Source organism: Amphiprion ocellaris, chromosome 17, assembly GCF_022539595.1.
Source record: "Amphiprion ocellaris isolate individual 3 ecotype Okinawa chromosome 17, ASM2253959v1, whole genome shotgun sequence".
NCBI lineage: Eukaryota > Metazoa > Chordata > Actinopteri > Pomacentridae > Amphiprion > Amphiprion ocellaris.
Window position 1 is genome coordinate 4463246 of NC_072782.1, and position 20797 is coordinate 4484042.

Genomic DNA, 20797 nt, shown 5'->3' on the forward strand with positions numbered 1-20797 from the left:
ATATTACTATCTCTTATTGAGGTTTTAGGTTTTGCTGAGCTGGCTAACAAAAAGAAAGTCTCTTTAAATATCTAAAAGTCTCCAGATTAATCAGGTTTCATGCTGAAGCAAAGCTGCTGAATATCATCCTGCTGGACGTCTTCAGAAAACCACCAGAAACTACAACAACATCCTCCTGCAACATCTTAACCTGTGAACCCCAGTGTTTTCTTGCTCCTCTCACATTTTTACTCACTGTTGGTTCATTTTTCACTGCAATATAAAGTCCTGCACCTCTATGGAAACAGAACAACCATGACTAGAAGTAGAGAGAACTCAGAAATGTCTTCTGTGCAGTTCCTTTCTTATACAATTTTTTTTTTTTTTTAAAGGACTCGCAGTTAACCTGTACAACATGTTTCCAAGTGCCAACAGGTGCTACCAATACAGGACATGAAACTGACTCTACATGCTTCAGATATTTCTGTTTTGATTCTGCTCTGGGTAAACACATCCTGCAGCTCAGCCTAAAGGTACCTGAATTTTCTGTCATGTGATTGTTGATCACAGCTCTGTCATTAATGGCTTCATAGTTGCATCGAGATGTGCAGAATTTTTTGTTTTTTACAGAATCTGGTTGATAAAAACAGTTTATTTTTGGTTGACTTTTAAAAGAGACACGTTGAATAAATATTGTCTGATTTCCAGCTTAGATTTGGTTGAGTTTTGCGATGGAACGTCACAGATGAGAAGTTCAAGGACCGTCTGAAAGCTTATTTATTTAAAGTTTAGGTAATTTTGTCAGTATAACAAAATCTAAACGCTTTTCTAAAGCTGGCAGCGGGTTTTGGGGTTCAGAGGGTTAAAATAAAAACAAAATAAAACACACATTTCCATTTTAAGACATTTAAAATAAATTTTACGGCACTTGTAGAAAGATTAATATGTATATATTTTGCATGAAACAAGCAGCCGACGCTTGTTGGAGCTTAAAATCCACAAATAAAACAGATAAAAGTCAAATAAAGTTTTAAATTCTGGAGCAGAATTTAAAACATTCTTGTCGCCTTGTGTTACTCTCATTACAGGCTAAATGTTGTTGACACATCTGGAATATTTCACTCTGATCCACAAAAACATCGACAGAATCGAGGTGATTCCAGTCTGCAGAGCTTCATCACGTACCTCAGAGCTCCGGCCATGACTCAGCAGAAACACGATGACGAAGGTGAAGATGAAGATGATGAATGCTCGGCTCCCACAGGAGGAGGAGGTTTCTGATCCGTTCTTCCTCCTTCAGGGATTTTCCTGTGACTACAAACCAAGTCTTAATCACAGCTCAGCGTCATATCTGAGCTCACTGCAGGGAATTTCCACCCTCCTCTTCCTCCTCGGTGATTATTCGAGGACAATCCTCACTTTCCAGCTATACTGAACAAACAACAAAGTGCTGCCTCTCTTAAAACAGCAGCCCCACATTTTTTTTATCGGACGGAGTTTACAGAAGCAGGGTTAGCCTAGCTTAGCACAAGCACTGGAAGTAAAGGGAAACCGCAAGCCTCGAAAAACACAACTCCACAGCTCCAACTTCCCAATGTCCCAACTTCAGGACAAAATATCAGCAGAAACCGACATGAAATCTATCACAGTTTGTATGTTTTTTTGTTCTTCACAGCTTGTTTAGAGTCTCTTTGGTTTAATAAGAACAAGTGTGACAGTATAATCTATTATTTTTCTACATTTTTGCATCATTTAAAGTTACAGATTTATCTGGTAGCAGCTCCATCTTGTTTTTCTGGTTGCAAAATTTAAGGATTTACTGATTTCAAGTTCTTAAAGTTATAATTCAATTATATAAAGTTGAAAGAGAGAATTTTTTTCCAATGTAATGTAACTAAATGTGAAACTTACAGTCTAAAAGATGACAAGACACAAAAAGTCAGTCTTCCTGCATTTAACAAATGCAGTTAAATCAACTTTATCTTTGTTTTATTATCCAAAATTCAAAGATAAATTATATTCTAAAACTCAAATATTCTTTGTTGTTATTTATGCCAAAGAGCAAAAGAAACAAATCCTTCTGTATGACTGTTAGCTGGATTATTTTATCCTGATAACATCGCAAACTTGGATTAATCCAGTCATGTTTCAGGGAATTAATCAAAAGTAAGTTAAAATAATAGATATGCAAAAAGACAGAAATAAAAACATGCAAAGAATAGAGCTAAACAAATAACAAAAAAGTTAAATGATGATTATTGGGCAGACAATGAGATACAAGTCATGATTTTCGAGGGAATTTTTACATTTCTTTTCCACAGGAAATGAAAATAAATGAAACTGGTGTTATTTTTTGCGGCAGTCTGTAAGAAACAAACTTGTTCCATTATGTCTGTAGAATATGATCGGTAAATGTCCCTGTAGCACCACAAAAATTAATTATAGAGACATGTTGAGACAAATTAAAGTTTTAATCAAAACATTGAAGCTCCTGCGACTTAGATATTGCATTTCCAGCACCATATTGCAAAAACAGTTAGCTGCATTGTTCAGCCTGATGTAATATTACAAGATACCTTTATTAAAAATGACTTTAATGATGAAAATAAGTTTTCCTGCATCCATCAGACAAATACAGATGCAACTAATGATTATTGTTGTTGATTAATTTGTTGATTATTTTCTAATTAATGTAAAAGGTTGCTTGCTGTAGAAAATATGTCTCTAAAGTCCAACATGTTACTTTTCCAAAGATATTCAGTTTACTGTCATACAGTAGTTAAAAAAACTTTTAAAAATTACTATTTAAGAGGCAAAACTGATAAATTGAAGGTCAAATTAGTCTGCGATTAATCTAACAGCTGACAACTAATTGATTATTTGATTAATTGCTGCAGCTCATGAGATATAGTTGAATAATTACCTATTTTCACATTAAGAGGTAGATTTTTTTGACACAATTCCATTTTATTTACCTTAAAAAATAATCTGAAGTTCAGAGGTTTGTTGTAGCTTCAACTATAATCAGTTTGGTTTAAAAAAAAAAAAAAAACAGAAAAAAGAAGAGAATTATAGGATTAATTTGCCGTAATAACACTGGATTAATTTAGGTACGATACAAGGAAAAAATGCACAGAAGTGACACAGATAGAGAATAAAATCAGGTAGATTACAACTGTGGCTGATCAATTAAAAACGCACTAAAATAAACTGTTTATTGCGCAAACGCTGCAGAAATTTCCTTGTTGCACAACCTGATTAAACAACAAAACAAACTGCACATTTCCACCATATTGAAACTGTTAAATTAAACCAGTTTGGGTTTTTTTCTGCTTCACCAACACATGACTGATTTATTTATTTACTCTGCTAATGAGCTAATAAGCTAATAAACACATTTTTACTCACACCTCAGTGGATTTAAAGTATTTAATTCGGTGTTTAAAAATGCTAAATGTGATTTAAAGAGCAAAAAGAGCAGCTGAGTAAACATTTAAAGGTGTTTTTGCTCGTTTTTCTGTACCCAAAATAAAGCTGCTAAACTGAATTTAAACGTCACGTTGGTTCGACGCTGCTTTAAAAATCGGTTAAATGAACGCGTATAACTCATCTGTGAGTTGTTTAATCGATTATTTTCCTCCCTGACAGTCCACCAGCAGCTACCAGAGTTTAAATAAAGTTCAAATAAAGTTCGTAAAGGTGAGTTTTACCTGCGTTCAGCCTCCAGCCCGACCAACTGCTCGTCCGTTTCCCGAAAAACTCTGAAATGATTCAACAAAGAAAAACAGCGGGGAAGAGGTCGAGCGGTTTTCCTGTCACTGCTCTTCATAATAAAAGCCCGTCGTGCTCATTTCCAGTGACATTTGAACAGTGTAGTGGTTTTGTAGTTTTTTTGTGTTTAATATTTCAGTCAGGTGATTAAGATGAAACGATGAAAGATGAAACGACGAAGCGATAAAACTCTATTAAAAAAGACACTTAATTAATTATTAAGACTCGGCCATGTTATATATGATTTTTTTATTTATTTAAATGTTATGATTAAGACCCTACACTGCTAAATATAACATACATTTTTTCAACAAATTAAATTATTAGTGAAACCATAACATTAGGTATTATAAACATTTAGCCGACTCATTTAACATTTAATTTGTGTTCCTAAAATTTTAAATATTTCACAATCTCTTTACACGTTATTATTTATGACTTTTTCTATGTTTTAATGAATATTTCTAATCTTTTTTCTTGTTATTTCATACCTATGTGAAAGAGTAAATTTGTGTTTCCACCCAAATTGTACCAGCATGTGAGAAATAAAAACTCTTGAATCTCATCTGGAACAGAAAAATTTACCAAACAAAACTGTACATATTATTTATCTTTATTTCATCTGACTAATTCAAATATTAAAGTTAAGACCATCCAAAATTATTTAACTAAACCTACTCAACTAATTTTTTTAATAAAGGTGAAAAAGTCGCCTTGTGTTGCTGAAAGCTTTTAATTATTTGGTTTTATTTATTTTATTAGTAATTTATTATTTCTTACTGTTAATTAATTGTGCATGTTTGCATTTTGTCCTATTTTGATTCTGCTTTGTACATTTTTTTTCATTACTATGCATTTAATATTATTGCATTTTTTTCCATGTTGTTTTCCATTTGCTGAAGTATACTTTATTTGTTATTATTACTGTTATTCTAAACCTGCTTGTTTTGACATGTCATACACAAATTATATCTATACGATAAAAAAGTAAATATCTATACACATATTGGAGATTAAAACTTGGTAAAAATATAGAAGCATCATCTAATAAATCTTTAGAGAGACATTTTTATCCCACTCATATTTCCCTGTTTTTTTTCTATATATTTATATTCAAATTATTTTATTTAAACATTATTTAATTTTTTTGGTCCTAAAATCAGTCCAGCTGCGGCTTCATTAACTAAATACTTTTATTTTGAAGATCATTTCGCCTGACTAAAAGCTGTGCTCGCGCTCTTCTCAGTCTACTTGACACATCTCTGCGCTGTTGTCATGGAGACCGCAGCCTGTCAATCACAGCGGAAAGCCCCGCAGCTGAAGGGGAATTCCGGAGCCACGTGGCAAATGCAGCAAGCTGATTGGTGGAAGAAGAAGCGTAGCTACGTCTGTGTGGAAGTTTTTCTGATTCTAGACAAACTAAACATTTTTAGAGCCTCCGTTTTCCTTTTCTTCATCTGAAGGTTTTCAAAGCAGAGTTTGTGAAATCTTCTGGATTTGGAAGCTTTAAACTGGCAGGTTTCTCATGAAACAATAACAGGCCAGATTTCTGTCATTTCATGCTTTAAAATGATCCGATCGATGAATCTGCAGATTTGTTTTCATCTAAACCATCATCCAGCACCAAATAAATGTGTTCTGCCCCCTGCTGGTCACTGCTGGTCTCACAGATTCCTTCATGTAATAATATTAAAAATTCATCTCAGACACCAGATTCACTCTGAGCGGCTTTAAGCTCACTGACACATTTATACGAAAGATCTTCATTTATTTTCCCTTTTCATTCAATGGAAGCTTTAAAGCTGCTCTAAGTGGAAATGTGAACATCAGCAGCAGTGAGAATCAATTTATTATCTACTAATATCAGTCCACAATTCTTCTTTTCAGATTACAGGAGACGCTATTTATGCTTTTTGAATTGACAAATATTTGGGCATTTAAAAAATTTGTATGCTTAACATTAAATTCTTTCGGTGTGAGTCCATCCAAATTATTTAGGATTAAAGCTTCTGTTTTGAAAGAAATTCTATAAAAAGATAAAATAAAACAACAAAAAACCCACAAAGCACAAAAAAAATCAGCAAAACTTGAATAAACTCTAAACTTGTATCATAAAAAATATTGTAAAAACTGAGAATGTACTAAAATCTGAAATGAAATAAAAATAGACAATGAATAAAAAAAACAAAATAAAATTAAAAAAAATCTACAAAATAACAAAAATACAGAAAAATAGATTAATACAGATAAAAACAGGGAAAGAATGCAGAAATAAACACAACAAAAATCTGGGGGAATAGTATAAGGGAGAAAACATGAAAACAAAAAAGATATTTTAAAAAAAACAGAAAAAGCACCAAAAAAGAAAAATATAAACACTGAAAAATAGAAAAAAAAAATAATCTGAGAAAAATGGTAAAAGAATTTTTTTAAAACTGTAAAATTAAAAATACATATATAGAAAACAGATGAATACAGATTTTTTAAAAAAGGAGAGAATGTAGAAATAAGAAACACAAAAAATCTGGGGGAATAGTTTAAGGGAGAATACACAAAAAACAAAAAGATATAAAAAAAAGAATAATAATAAAAAGAAACTAAAAAAGCACCAAAAAGAAAAATATAAACACTGAAAAATGATTTTTAAAAAAACTGTATAAACTAAACTAAACTAAAATAAAATAAAATAAAATCAAAAACCCATGAAAATCTGAAAAAAAATTAAAAGAATACATTTTTCAAAAAAAAGTTAAATTAGAAATACATATATAGAAAAACTGATGAATGCAGATAAAAACAGGGAGAAAATGTAAAAATATCAAATACAATTAAAGCTGCAAGCAGCGTTGGACGGGTCCTCGCATCCATGCTCGTCGTCGAATCCACGCACGTCCACCAGGTGGCGCTGCGACCGAGAGTGTATATTGGCCTATGGATGTGATCACGTCCGCACTCTGATGACACATATAACATTTCAGGCAGATCGGACCATGTCCAGGCTAGTTATAGAGCTTTTCCTTCTATCCACCAGGTGGCGTTATGACTGTGGCTGTATTTCAGCATGTGAATGTCATCAGGGCGGGACTCTGATCATACATGTAAAGTTTGAGGCAGATTAGAGTATGTTTAGGGCAGTTACACAGCAGTTGATGTGTCATGTCGAAGCATCAAAGTTTGGGAGCCTGCCATGGCCACGCCCTCAGACTTTTGTGGAGCATTTTGATAACTTTTGATCACCCATGCCTGGAGTACATCCTGGCTGAATTTCATATCTGTCGGTGTTACCCTGTTTGAGTTGATAGCTTTTCAAAATGTCTAAAAATGACCCAAAATTGAAGGTTGGTGTTAAATTCTAGAAAGAAGAAGAAGATTAAAGAAAGAAAATACATAAAAAAGAAGCAATTAAATAAATGGGAAAAAGTTAAGACAATTAAACTTTTATAAAGTATGGGGGGAAAAAAGATGTAAGAAATTAAAGAATTGTATTTAATAAATAAACAGGAAATTTGTAAATAAGTGTTGTAGTCTTTTGCAGTTAATTGATGGATAGGCGTAGTGAGAGACAGCCAGACAATGGGGTAGAAATAAGAATGAGAACAACTAATATAGCACAGGGTTGCGAGCGGGAATCGAACCAGGGCCTCAGCATTGAGGACCAACTACATGCGTCAGTGGCTTAACCCGCAGAGCTATATGATCACACATGTTGGCTGTCAGCAAAGGTGTATCAATCCAATAGAAAGTCTAGGGGTAGGGTTCGGGTTACAGAGGAAGGTCCTGACAGTAGCAATGTACCAAAAACATGGATATAAAATTATACATTTTTTCATAATTTAATATTAAGTCACACTAGCCAAAAAATTCTTAGAATAAAGTTGGGGTTTTTCCTTCAGCCGTTGTGGTTGCACTGTACCTTTAGGTTATCTAGATCTACAACGGCTGAAGGAAAAACCACGGATTAATTTCTCAGAATATTCGGCTGCTTAGTATTAACATTAAAAATATTTATGTGTAATATTAATTACCCTATTTTTTTCATTACAACTGTAAGGACCTTCCTCTCCAACCCTAACCCTACCCCTAGACTTTCTATTGGATTAATACACGTTTTCAAGACCAGAACATGTGTGGTCATGTAGCTCTACGGGTTACGCCTGTGATGTTCAGGACTCATTCTTGTATTTTACACTCTCTGATGTTTTCTTTTCTTCATGTCTAGTGTGTGAATCATTTCTGGTTTGTCTCTTCAGTGTCTCATGTGGCCCTGCAGCTTCTCCTCCTCCACCTCCTCCTGAAGCCTTCATCTTCTTCATCATCAGCTGCTCAGTGACTCTGTTGGACGTCTCACCGTGTGGCAGCAGCTCAGGTCAGTGGTGAAGATCCTCTTTATCAGCTCCACACCCACAGACGTAGTGAACGCAGCGTCTGTTGTTGTGCTAATAAGAAGCTGCATCTGAGCAGCAGCAGCTCTGTTCACTCCAGCCTCAGTCACACATGGAGTCAGAGCAACACTCTGTCAGAGCTGATTCCTCAATGTTAGATCTGATTAATCTCTCTCTAGTAACAGGTTATGTACCACAGGCTTTTAAGGTTGCTGTAATCAAACCTTTACTTAAAAAGCCCACTCTAGATCCAGATGTTTTAGCCAACTATAGACCAGTTTCCAACCTCCCATTTCTCTCCAAAATTCTGGAAAGAACAGTTGCAAATCAATTATGTGAACATTTACAAAGGAATAGCTTGTTTGAAGAGTTTCAGTCAGGCTTCAGAGTGCATCATAGCACAGAAACAGCTCTGGTGAAAGTTACTAATGACCTTCTCATAGCGTCAGATAATGGACTGGTCTCTATACTTATTTTATTGGACCTTAGTGCAGCATTCGATACAATCGACCACAAACTTTTATTACAGCGACTAGAACATTCTATTGGCATTAAAGGGACAGCACTGGACTGGTTTAAATCCTACTTATCAGACAGGTTCCAGTTTGTGCATGTCAACAATGACTCTTCTGAGCATACTAGGGTTAATCATGGAGTTCCTCAGGGTTCTGTCTTAGGACCAATACTGTTCACATTATACATGCTTCCCTTAGGCAACATTATTAGGAAGCACTGTATTAATTTCCATTGTTATGCTGACGACACTCAATTGTATTTATCTATGAAGCCAAATGAAACTAATCAGCTAGCTAGACTGCAAGATTGTCTTAAGGACATAAAGACCTGGATGACCTATAATTTCTTACTACTAAATTCAGACAAGACTGAAGTCATTGTATTTGGCCCCAAACATCTTAGAGAATTGCTTTCAAAGCATATAGTTACTCTGGATGGCATTACATTGGCCTCCAGTACTACTGTGAGGAACCTCGGTGTTATCTTTGACCAGGACATGTCCTTTAACTCGCACATAAAACAAATCTGTAGGACTTCCTTTTTCCACCTGAGAAATATTGTGAAAATCAGGAACATCCTGTCTCAGAGTGATGCAGAAAAACTAGTCCATGCATTTGTTACTTCTAGGCTTGACTACTGTAATTCCTTATTATCAGGTTGTCCCAATAGCTCTCTGAAATATCTACAGCTGATCCAAAATGCTGCAGCCAGAGTACTGACGGGAGTTAGCAAGAGAGATCATATTTCTCCTATATTGGTTTCTCTTCATTGGCTTCCTGTTAAATCTAGAATAGAATTCAAAATCCTTCTTCTGACATATAAAGCTCTTAACAACCAATCTCCATCATATCTTAAAGACCTGATAGTACCATATTATCCTAGCAGAACTCTTCGCTCTCAAACTGCAGGCTTACTTGTTGTTCCTAGAATCTCTAAAAGTAGAATGGGAGGCAGAGCCTTCAGTTATCAGGCGCCTCTCCTGTGGAACCAGCTCCCAGTTTGGGTTCGGGAGGGGGACACCCTCTCTATTTTTAAGACCGGGCTTAAAACCTTCCTTTTCGACAAAGCTTATAGTTAGGGCTGACTGGGGGACCTTGACGGGGTGAGCTGGTGTTTTCATTTGCACAACTGACTTCCCCTCTTGACGTCCCTTAGTTCTGCCCCTAGTTATGCTGCTATAGGCCTAGACTGCTGGGGAACCTCTCTTGATGCACTGAGCCCTTCTCTAACTACCTATGTATTTACTACATATACCATTATTGCATTACATTCACTCTGTTTCTTTCTGTGTCCTTTCTCCGAGTGTCCCTGGTCCCAGAGCTGGATGCTGGATGCTTCAGATGTGTGGCTGTGTTTTATGGTCCTTGTGTCCCACCCCCCCACCTCTCTATCTCTACCCCTCTATCTGTATCCCTCTATCTCTACCTCTCTATCTCTACCCCTCTATCTCTACCTTTCTACCTCTTCTGTCCCTCTCAACCCGCCCGGCCAGCAGGCCGATGGTTCCCCCCACATTAGAGCCGGGTTCTGCTCGAGGTTTTTTTCCCTGTTAAAAGGGTGTTTTCCTTGCCACTGTCGCCTTTTGGCTTGCTCTGGGGGTCAGGCATATGGGTTCTGTAAAGCGTCTCGAGACAATTTGACTGTAATTGGCGCTATATAAATTAAATTGAATTGAAAATTGAATTGAACTGAGAGCTCTCAGCAGTTTTCTACCCATTTAAGAACAGGACGAACCGAACAAGCTGTTGTATCGATTTGTCCACGATTTCCTCTCATGTGTCCATTTTAAGGAGTTTGCAGTCAACCAAGGCCGACTCAGAATCACTCCCACCGGGAAGATCTGTGAAGGAAGGTCCACCCGGCTGGTCCAGAAGCTCCGGTCCAGCAGAGCAGCGTCAGGATGGAGACGTAACCGGGTGAGTTAACTAGAGAGGCGACACATTCACATAGAAAATCCAACAATTCCTTCTGTTTTTACAGTTTGTGACTCTGGTAAATGGTGTCATTTTTCAAAGCTGGTGGGTTTTGGGCTTCACAGATTGAACCTAAATGCTTTTCTTAAACAAACTGCTGAGCTGCTGCACAGTGAAATGTTTGAGTGGAGCTCAGGATGAAAGCATCAGAGCTGTTTTACATGTTTTTATGTTCAGCTAATATCATTTCCTCTGGACAATGTTTGTGGTGTTAGAAGTGGACGTTTGTAGGGAGTTTTCAGTTGTAATACTTAAATGCATAAATATTTGCAGTGGTGGTTTCACTGCAAGCATCTACTGATGTCACCAGTGAAGTAAATAAAAAACAGCATTTGTTGAACTTTACGCCTCTCAGTGTCTGCAGTTAGTTTAGCTGAATCAATGCAAAGATATTTCTATTTTTCTACATGACAGGAATGTCAGTGAAATCCAAATGCTAAGAATAAACAAGTGATCTGCCTGGTCACAGATCCCACTTTAATCCAAAATAAAGACTTTGCAAGGAAATGAACTTGAAATATGAGCCACCAGTAAAAGTTGTGATCAGACAGAAGGGCCTGTATTTTATCTTTGGAGAAGTTTAACATGTAAGTTTGTGCAGCTGATCAGTGGTGAGGCCTGTGGATGACTGGAGATGTGTGTGGACACTTAGACGAAGCAGCAAATGTGCTGAAAATGAGTTGTCTTCTCAGAGTCTTGAAGATGTTTTGTCAGAGCTAAGAAAGAAGTAAGAGATCCTGCAGGTGATTGTTGAGTGGTGTTGAGGAATTTGAATGTAGAGGAATAGCAAAGAGATTTTGAAGATATTTAAGCCATAAGTTGCATTTTATTTGTTTGCTGTTCTCTCCCATTTGTAGTGAAGAGAAGTGATTTGACATGAAGAATGTGATTTGTGTGGCTTTGAAATTGTGTTAAAATGTAAAAATGAGTGATGAGGAGAAGAGTGTGACTTTTTAGTATTGTGTTTTTTAGCGTGTTCTTTAAAAGTTGTAGGTAGATTATCTTCTTTTTTTGATTTTGTGGATTGTTTTTTTTTCTTTCAGTGTTGATGTCACCGCCTTGACGAATAGAAGAAAAGGGCAAAATTTGCAAAAAATCTTTTCGTGCCTTCGTGCCTTCGTGCCTTCGTGCCTTCGTGCCTTCGTGCCTTCGTGCCTTCGTGCCTTCGTGCCTTCGTGCCTTCGTGCCTTCGTGCCTTCGTGCCTTCGTGCCTTCGTGCCTTCGTGCCTTCGTGCCTTCGTGCCTTCGTGCCTTCGTGCCTTCGTGCCTTCGTGCCTTCGTGCCTTCGTGCCTTCGTGCCTTCGTGCCTTCGTGCCTTCGTGCCTTCGTGCCTTCGTGCCTTCGTGCCTTCGTGCCTTCGTGCCTTCGTGCCTTCGTGCCTTCGTGCCTTCGTGCCTTCGTGCCTTCGTGCCTTCGTGCCTTCGTGCCTTCGTGCCTTCGTGCCTTCGTGCCTTCGTGCCTTCGTGCCTTCGTGCCTTCGTGCCTTCGTGCCTTCGTGCCTTCGTGCCTTCGTGCCTTCGTGCCCTTCGTGCCTTCGTGCCTTCGTGCCTTCGTGCCTTCGTGCCTTCGTGCCTTCGTGCCTTCGTGCCTTCGTGCCTTCGTGCCTTCGTGCCTTCGTGCCTTCGTGCCTTCGTGCCTTCGTGCCTTCGTGCCTTCGTGCCTTCGTGCCTTGCTTATGGGTAAATCTCCTGGTTTTCCTTTTTCCCGACTCCAATCCAGTCCAGTCCAGTGACACTCCACACCACAGACCACAACCTTTCCACAAGGTTCCCAGCGGAGATTCGAACCGTGACCATCCACATGACAGACACACACCCTCTGTGTGAGCTATCTGTCACACAAGGTCCCTGGTGGAGTTTGTTGTAATGATGGTTGCAAGAGGTTGTCATGCAGCCAAAGTGTAAAAAGAGCCTTGAGCTGGATTCCAACCAAGGACCTCCTGGATGAGAGGCAGATAACTTACCACTGCACTATCCTTCCTACTGGGTGTAGCTGTTAGTTTTCGTAAATGATGATACACAAAAGTATTAAGGAAGTGAAGATAATAAAGGTACTAAGGTACCGGGGAGGCAAAAAACTTACCTCTACACCACCTGTCCTACAAGATGTTGCTCTAACTTTGCTTAAATGATGCTATCAATTAGTACTGGCGCAACCAAACGACAAATAAAAGGTGTGAGTGGAGATCTGAATCATGTCAGGTTTGTTTCTGACACTGAATACACCCAATCTCATCTGATCTGCAAAGCTAAGCAGGGTTGGGCCTGGTTAGTATTTGGATGGGAGACTACCTGGGAATACCAGGTGCTGTAAGCTTTTTACTTCTCCTCACAACCTGAACAACACACTGCTAGCGACAGCTATCAACTAAAACCTCTTGGTTTCTTTATTATACACTCTATGAGGTGGATAAGCTGCAGCTCATGCTGATTTATTGCTGCTTCTGGTTGGAGCCAAAGAACAAAGGCTTCACCTGTTGGAGCAGCTGATGTCCTGCAGCCTCTTCACCACAGAAAGCCTCTGACAGCTTCAATTCTTTACACTCTGACTGCAAGACACCAATCACATAGGAACATTTACATGTATGGAACAAAGAGCTGAGCTGACACTCAACATATGTTTGAGCATTTATTGATAAAGACATTCAAACATGTCTAGAGATAGAACACCAACGCACGGTGTAAGAAAGGTCAGAACAGACTTCACTTGCTCAGGAAACTGAGGTCCTTCGGGGTGCAGGGAGCAATTCTGAGGACCTTTTATGGTTGTGTGGTGGTATCAGCCATCCTGTATGGAGTGGTCTGCTGGAGCAGCAGCATCACGGCTGCAGACAGGAAAGAGACTAAAGAAACTGGTTAAGAAAGCAAGCTCTGTCCTGGGCTGGTGGTAGACAGGAGGATGATGACAAAGCTGTTTGTCTATCATGGAGGACATCTCCCACCCCCTGCAGGAAACAGGACCATCACCGGCAGCTCCTTCAGGGACAGACTGCTTCACCCACGATGTTTGAAGGAGGTCCTTCCTTCCTGCAGCAGTCAGACTGTGTTCAATCAAGCCTGCTCCCAGTAGTTCAGATCACCCATGAAGTAACTGCAATAAAATGTAAATAAGTCAATATGTGCAATTTCACAGGGTTTTTTTTTTTTTACAAGCATTTCTATTTCTTCTCTAAGGAGAAAGCATCTATTTATATCTGTGCACTGAGTGCTGCTTTTCTTTTTACTTTTTTTCCTATCTGCTACTGCCACACTGAAAACTTCCCCACTGCAGAATCTACCTATCCATCCATCTATCTATGGTCCATCTACCTCCCTATCTATCTATCCATCCATCCATCCATCCATCCATCCATCTCTCTCACAGGTGTGGGGGTTGATTCACCTGTTCTCAATCACCTTAATCCACAAAGGCCCGGTTCTTCATTCTTCCGCTCTCTGCCAGACCAGAGACTTTGAAACCAGAACCTTTCTCCTACAATTAGTCTGGTTTCCCCTTTTTGTTTTCACCTTGGTTTAGTTATCCTTTCTGTGTTGGTTTTAGTTTCATTCGTTAAATAAACTCCTTGTAATCTTTGACCTGTGTCTGCAGATGTCCTGTGACACCAATGATCCCATCTGATATTTAGCATGTTTTCAATTATTGGTCCCATTTCTTAAAAAAAAAAAAAAAAAAAAAAAAAAAAAAGCCCCCTGAAATCTGATCAGATAAATGAATGTGAAACTACTTTGGGTCTGCTGCAGCTGCCTCCCTCTGATCTTTGTCCTGCCCACAGCACAATCTGATCAGTGAAACACTGAAGGACAACTTCAGCATGTAAAACATAAATAAGCAAAGGCTGCAACTCGTGATTATTTTAATTTTAACTTAACTTTATGTGCTGTTCAAAAACTTTATTTTTTCTGCAAATGTGTAGTGATTCCAAATCTTGGTTATTGATCTCCTTGATTACAAAAAAAATCTGTATCGACCCGGAAAAAAAACAAACATGTCAGGCACCCTATGATGTTAACTGTTTGCCTGAATGTTTTTGTTTAAAATCCTCAGTAATAACCTTTGACTGGTTGCTCTTAACCCTGTAAAACTCACTGCTGCAAAAATACAACATCAGCTTATTTTTTAATTACTATTTTCTATTATATATATCTGAAATAAACCCTAATCTGTGGGTCTGACAGCAGCGTGAGGTCAAAGAAGCTGCCATCAGCTGCTGCACTTCTGTCCGTCCAGCAGATGGAGCCATGGAGCTGCAGCGAAGTGAAGAGCAGCACAAGGCAACCACCACTTCCATCCACTGACGCATTCAATTTGACTGACGCTAATGTTTTATTGACTTCCAACCACTAAACCAATATGATCACTGATGCACTGAGCTGAAGAAGTAATGTTACATTTCAAACATAACTGGGGAAATAACTGAAACTTCTTCCTTAGGAAAGGAGAAAGTATAAGAGTATAAAGGCAGTGCAAGAATAAATAAGAAAAAAACGGTGCAAAAATTGCCCATAGCATTATATACAGATGACTTTATTCTTAAAAAAAAAACAACAACAAACATGTAGAAGACTATATACAGAGGATCAGGTTTCAGGTATAGATAGATCGACAGATGAATCCTTACTGTGAAAATATTTAAAGACATTGAACATTGTGCAATATAAGGTCAGTCAGCAGCCTCAGTTCATGCACCAAGAAAACTTTTATGCATTTTTTAAAAATAAATTTTCTCCATTTACAAGGCAGGGAGATAACCGAAACTTCTTCCTTAATAGTTCCTGTTTAGTTTGTATGCTGTGGTGTCAGGATTACTACACGTGGAAATGAATATCAAATTAAAATCATTTCCATATCTTGACAAGTTGTTGCGATCAAAAAGTAAACTAAAGCTGCAAGCAGCGTTGGACGGGTCCTCGCATCCTTGCTGGTCGGCGAATCCACGCACATCCACCAGGTGGCGCTGCGACCGAGAGTGCATGTCGGCCTATGGATGCGATGAGGGCTGGCCTCTGATCACACGTGCAAAATTTCAGGCAGATTGGAGCATATTCAGGCTACTTCTAGAGCTTTTCCTGTCCATCCACCAGGTGGCGCTGCGACCGAGAGTGTATATTGGCCTATGGATGTGATCAGGGTCAGACTCTGATCACACGTAAAATTTCAGGCAGATCGGACCATGTCCAGGCTAGTTATAGAGCATTTCCTTCCAACCACCAGGTGGCGCTGCGACCGAGAGTTTATGTCAGCCTATGGATGTGATCAGGACTGGACTCTGATCACACATGTAAAGTTTGAGGCAGATTGGAGCATGTTTAGGGCAGTTACACAGCAGTTGATGTTTCATGGCGAAGCATCAAAATTCACGAGGCCGCCATGGCCACGCCCTCAGACTTAAGGTGAGCATTTTGATAACTTTTGATCACCCATGCCTGGACTACATCCTGGCCGAATTTCAGCTCTCTCGGTGTTACCCTATGTGAGTTTATAGCTTTTGAAAATGTACAAAAATGACCCAAAATCGTCAAAACGTATGACATATAATTCAAAATGGCCGACTTCCTGTTGGGTTTTGGGCATGGCTGTCAATTACATTTTGGTGTGTCTTGACGAGTTACATATGCCTACCAAGTTTCATAATTCTAGGTGACACGTACTGGCCGTAGTAAATGTTTGAAATTTTCCAGGTGGCGCTATGGAGCCATTTTGCCAAACACATGTGCAGTTTCCCTAAAATATCAAATGGGTTGCCGGTCCAGATATGTGTGGCAATTTTGGCGAGCATTTGAGCATTTTTAACCTGTCAAAAAGTACTTTGTTTATTCCGGCAACGATACGTTGCCACGGCAACAGCGTTTTATGAATCGTCAAAATCTTCACACTGTGCCATCGTCAATGTGTGGTCACTCACCTAACCAATTTTCAGAATCATATGACAAAGTATCAGGCAATGGCACGTGCAAATGTAATGACAATTTCTTCCTGTTGCCAATAGGTGGCGCTATGAGTATTTCTAAATTTATGAATGTGGATGTGTTCAGAACCGGACTGGTGTCCATCACATCAAGTTTGGTCCGGATTGGATCATTTCCAGCTGAGATATTAATAATTCAATTTTTATGGCGAGAAATCGAAATTCGCCGCGATGCCACAGACACGCCCCTTGACGACGAGTCACCATTTTCTTTGGGAATCATCATCAATGTGTTCAGGCTTATGTTACCACATTTGAGGTGAATCTGATCAACGTGCTAAGAATAGTACATCAAAGTGTGAAAAATTTCAATTTCCTGATACCACAAGGTGGCGCTATGACGGTGAATGTATATAACCCCATGGATGTTGTCAGGGCTGGACATTGATCACACATGTAAAATTTCAGGCAGATTGGAGCATGTACAGCTGAGTTAGACACCACTTCCTGTTTCATGGCGAAAGATCCATTTTTTTGGGAGTCGCCATGGCCACGCCCTTCGAAATGAGATGAACATTTTGATAACTTTTCATCAGGTCGTGTGTTTGCATATATTGGCCAAATTTGACATCTCTCGAACTTATCCCCAATGACTTATTAATTTTAAAAAATTTACAGCTAATTCAGGGCTGCACAGTGGCGTAGTGGTTAGCACTTTCGCCTTGCAGCGAGAAGATCCCTGGTTCGCGTCCCGGCTTTCCCAGGATCTTTCTGCATGGAGTTTGCATGTTCTCCCTGTGCATGCGTGGGTTCTCTCCGGGTACTCCGGCTTCCTCCCACAGTCCAAAAATATGCTGAGGTTAATTGATTACTCTAAATTGCCCGTAGGTGTGAATGTGAGAGTGATTGTTTGTCTATATATGTAGCCCTGCGACAGACTGGCGACCTGTCCAGGGTGTCCCCTGCCTTCGCCCGAGTCAGCTGGGATAGGCTCCAGCACCCCCCGCGACCCTAGTGAGGAATAAGCGGTGTATAGATAATGGATGGACAGCTAATTCAAAAAGGCCGACTTCCTGTTGGGGTTAGGGCGTGGCCATGATTGACTTGTTTGGGTTTCCTGATGTGCTGAATATGCATGCAAAATTTTGTAGCTGTAGATGAAAGGTCTTGCAAGTTGGCCTAATGACCAAATTTTCAATTTTCCAAGGGGCGCTATGGAGTCTCTTTTTGCCACACACATGCGCAACGCCCATAAAATATCAAATTTTTCACCAGTCCTGATGAGCATGCCAAGTTTCACACGTTTTGGGGTATGATAAGGCCGCCAAAAACGCAATTAAAAAGACGGGAGAAAAAATAAAAATAATAATAATAATAATAATAATAATAATAATAATAATAATAATAATAATAATAATAATAAACCCGACAAATTCCAATAGGGTCTCGGCACCATTCGGTGCTCGGACCCTAATAATAAACCCTGGCATTTCAATAGGGTCTTCGCACCGCCGGTGCTCGGACCCTAATTACTTGCTTTAGAAAAAAATATATAATTCATGTGGGAAATTTTACCTCCATTCAGCCAGATATGAGAAACTCAAATTTATTTATTTTTTAATTATCTTCCATCAGGTGTTTGGCTGCTGTTATACATGTCTGAGGTTTTGGATTTTTACAAATACAATATGCGATAATCTTTAATGTGCTAACAATTCTGCAGAATTTCAGACTAATTGTGGACCGCTCAGAAAACTTCTGCCATAAATGGGTAATAAAACAATAATAGTTTACATTTTTGCAATAAATAATGTGATAAAATGCAGGAAAATGTTAAATGCATGCATTTAAACTACATTTTCTTCCGTCAGATGTAATACATACAGTTATAGTTTTGTCCACTTGAGTGCAGCAAAACGACAAAAACAAAGCCATGAAATACAGTTTATGTAAACGTGCTTAGAAATGGCAATAGAGCAAGTTTCATTTTATCTGATTCCAGTCTTATCTGACTTATTTATAAAACTCATGTCATTTTCCTTTTTTCTGTTTGAAACTGTCACATGTTGCCAATGGAAGCATGACTAAGGTTATTCCTCTGGCTTCTGTTGACCTTAAAAACTTTATCAGTAATGAGAATAAGGGTCAAACATCAAATAATCTTCCATTGATCTTTATGATTCACTCAGGGTAAACTACAATTTATTGTGCCAAAGGATAACAATCAATAGGCTTCCTTGTGGCGGATTGTGGTTGGAGGTTCACAAAGACCTCATGTTTGCCCAGATTGACAATTCCAAGCCATATATGTACACATTGTCAGATGCACTCTTGATTTAAAGCAGATTGATATGGCATTAAATACAGGTTGGTTGTATAAACCAGGCACATACAGCATAAGCTTCTCTTCATCATATAAAGAACTCATACTAGTTTAATTTACGGTAGCTTCTCACATTATGTGCTGTGACTTATGCAGCTGTCACACATGTAGGTAAACACTAAAGTCAAATTATGCAGGCAAAGAGGTTAAGCACTTCCAGAGCAGAGGTGTTTATGTCTTTCTCAAGGACACCACAACAAGGAATAATACTGGTTGCCAAGAGGCCAAACTATTAACCTTCTCATCCTGGGATGTCCTTAAACAATTGCACTTTTTTCATAGCACCTTATAAGGTGATCTACTAGTTTTCAGCTGAAAACCCAGGGCCAAACATAGGCATGCTATGGGAAAATGTTCCTTGGTAGCCACAATCCCATATCACATAAGGCATGCATTTTTCCAACAAATGTAGATCTAACCAGATACTTCTGATTCTCAGTGTGAAACAGTGAGTCTCGTGAGTGTAACACAGCTGCATGCAAAGCTTTGCTGAAAAAAAAAGCTCAGAATAGGAATATTTTAGTGAAATTATTATGGGTTCACGGAGCCTTAAACTTAATGAGTCTCTTTTTCACTTGGGAAATGCTCATTTTAAATAGTTTATCCCATTCAGATGTTCAAAAATGTGCTCCAATATGTATTTTGTTAATGATTGAGAAAACATTATACTCCATGTCAGTCACATCTTTGGTGAACCAGAACTAATGCTGTTCTTATCCTCAGGGTCCTGAGATGTCTCATCTGAATTTTGACAGACCACCAAACTCCAAATAGAGTCAACTGGCCTCACAGTGAGCCAGTCAGAAAGCTGTCAAAACAGACCTAAGCCTGTTTTCTTCTTCTTTTTTTTTTTTTTTGCAAAGCTCACCTACACTCCTCCACAGTGTGAGCTGGTCACACTGGTCTGTGCTTTAAGAAAACAACCACAGCAGAGCCTTGATCAGATTGGACTGAAACTCACTGCCTCCTACATATAGAAGAAAAAATAATTACAAAAACTCTTCACATTGTCAGCAAAGAAATCTGCAGCTGTTACGCTGCTCACTGAGTTACATAAGCTGTTGATCAATCCAGACATCACATATCTGTTAAATGCAAAAGGAGATGGGGTAACTTTATTTCCACATAATGAAATAAGCTGTAAATGAATTACAGAGGGAGGTTGTTTTTGAATTCATTGTGAGCAGTCCAGCCACTTTCAGACATCATAATTTGTGCTCACTGTATCAAGAAACAGCCTGCAGAATAGTAACTGAAGTCAGGCTTGAAAGGATCACAAAATTCTTGGTTTTATATTTGGAAAGCAACAGCCAACTAAAAAGAGATGCTTTGTCAGTCTGTCAAGTTAAAAATCTTTCCATCCTTCACCTCTGAGATACTGTTATCAGATTTTAGTACTGTGAGACATATGAATAGAGTAACAAGTGTCTGATGAGATTGAAGTACTTTAAAATTTACTTTTAAAACGCATCCATTCCAACCCTCACCATGCGGCCATTTTGATTAAAGTCTATGCAGTTATCCACTGTTCCCAGGGTAATGTAAGTACATTTTGCATCATGCACCATTTATTTTATTGATGGTAATAGGCAAAATAAAATATTCTATTAAATTCAAAAGCAATGTTCTATTATATGCATTCAAAGATGTATCTCTGTGTGAGGAGGAGAAATATGCATTATTGTGTCTTTTGACTAACATTTGTGACTGTGATGTTTGCTCATTCACATTTTTGGGCAAATGTCATATTAATATTCTGTCTGCAAAATGACTAATAATAATGTATTTGCATAAAGCAGTAAGGAAACTTAAGGCTTCAGGAATTATTTTATTGAAGCACTTGTTTATTGGCATTACCAGTCAAATATCAAAAAATACAGATATAGTT

General features: G+C 38.5%; 1 long non-coding RNA gene across 1 annotated transcript in view; it reads left to right on the plus strand.

The window, feature by feature from the left end:
* LOC129351006 (uncharacterized) overlaps positions 1 to 11721 on the plus strand; it is a 15981-nt gene extending 4260 nt beyond the window's left edge. The window contains exons 3-4 of the long non-coding RNA XR_008604623.1: positions 10439 to 10564; positions 11665 to 11721. This is a non-coding gene — a long non-coding RNA (uncharacterized LOC129351006). The remainder of the gene's footprint in view (positions 1 to 10438; positions 10565 to 11664) is intronic.
* The last annotated feature ends 9076 nt before the right edge of the window (positions 11722 to 20797 follow it).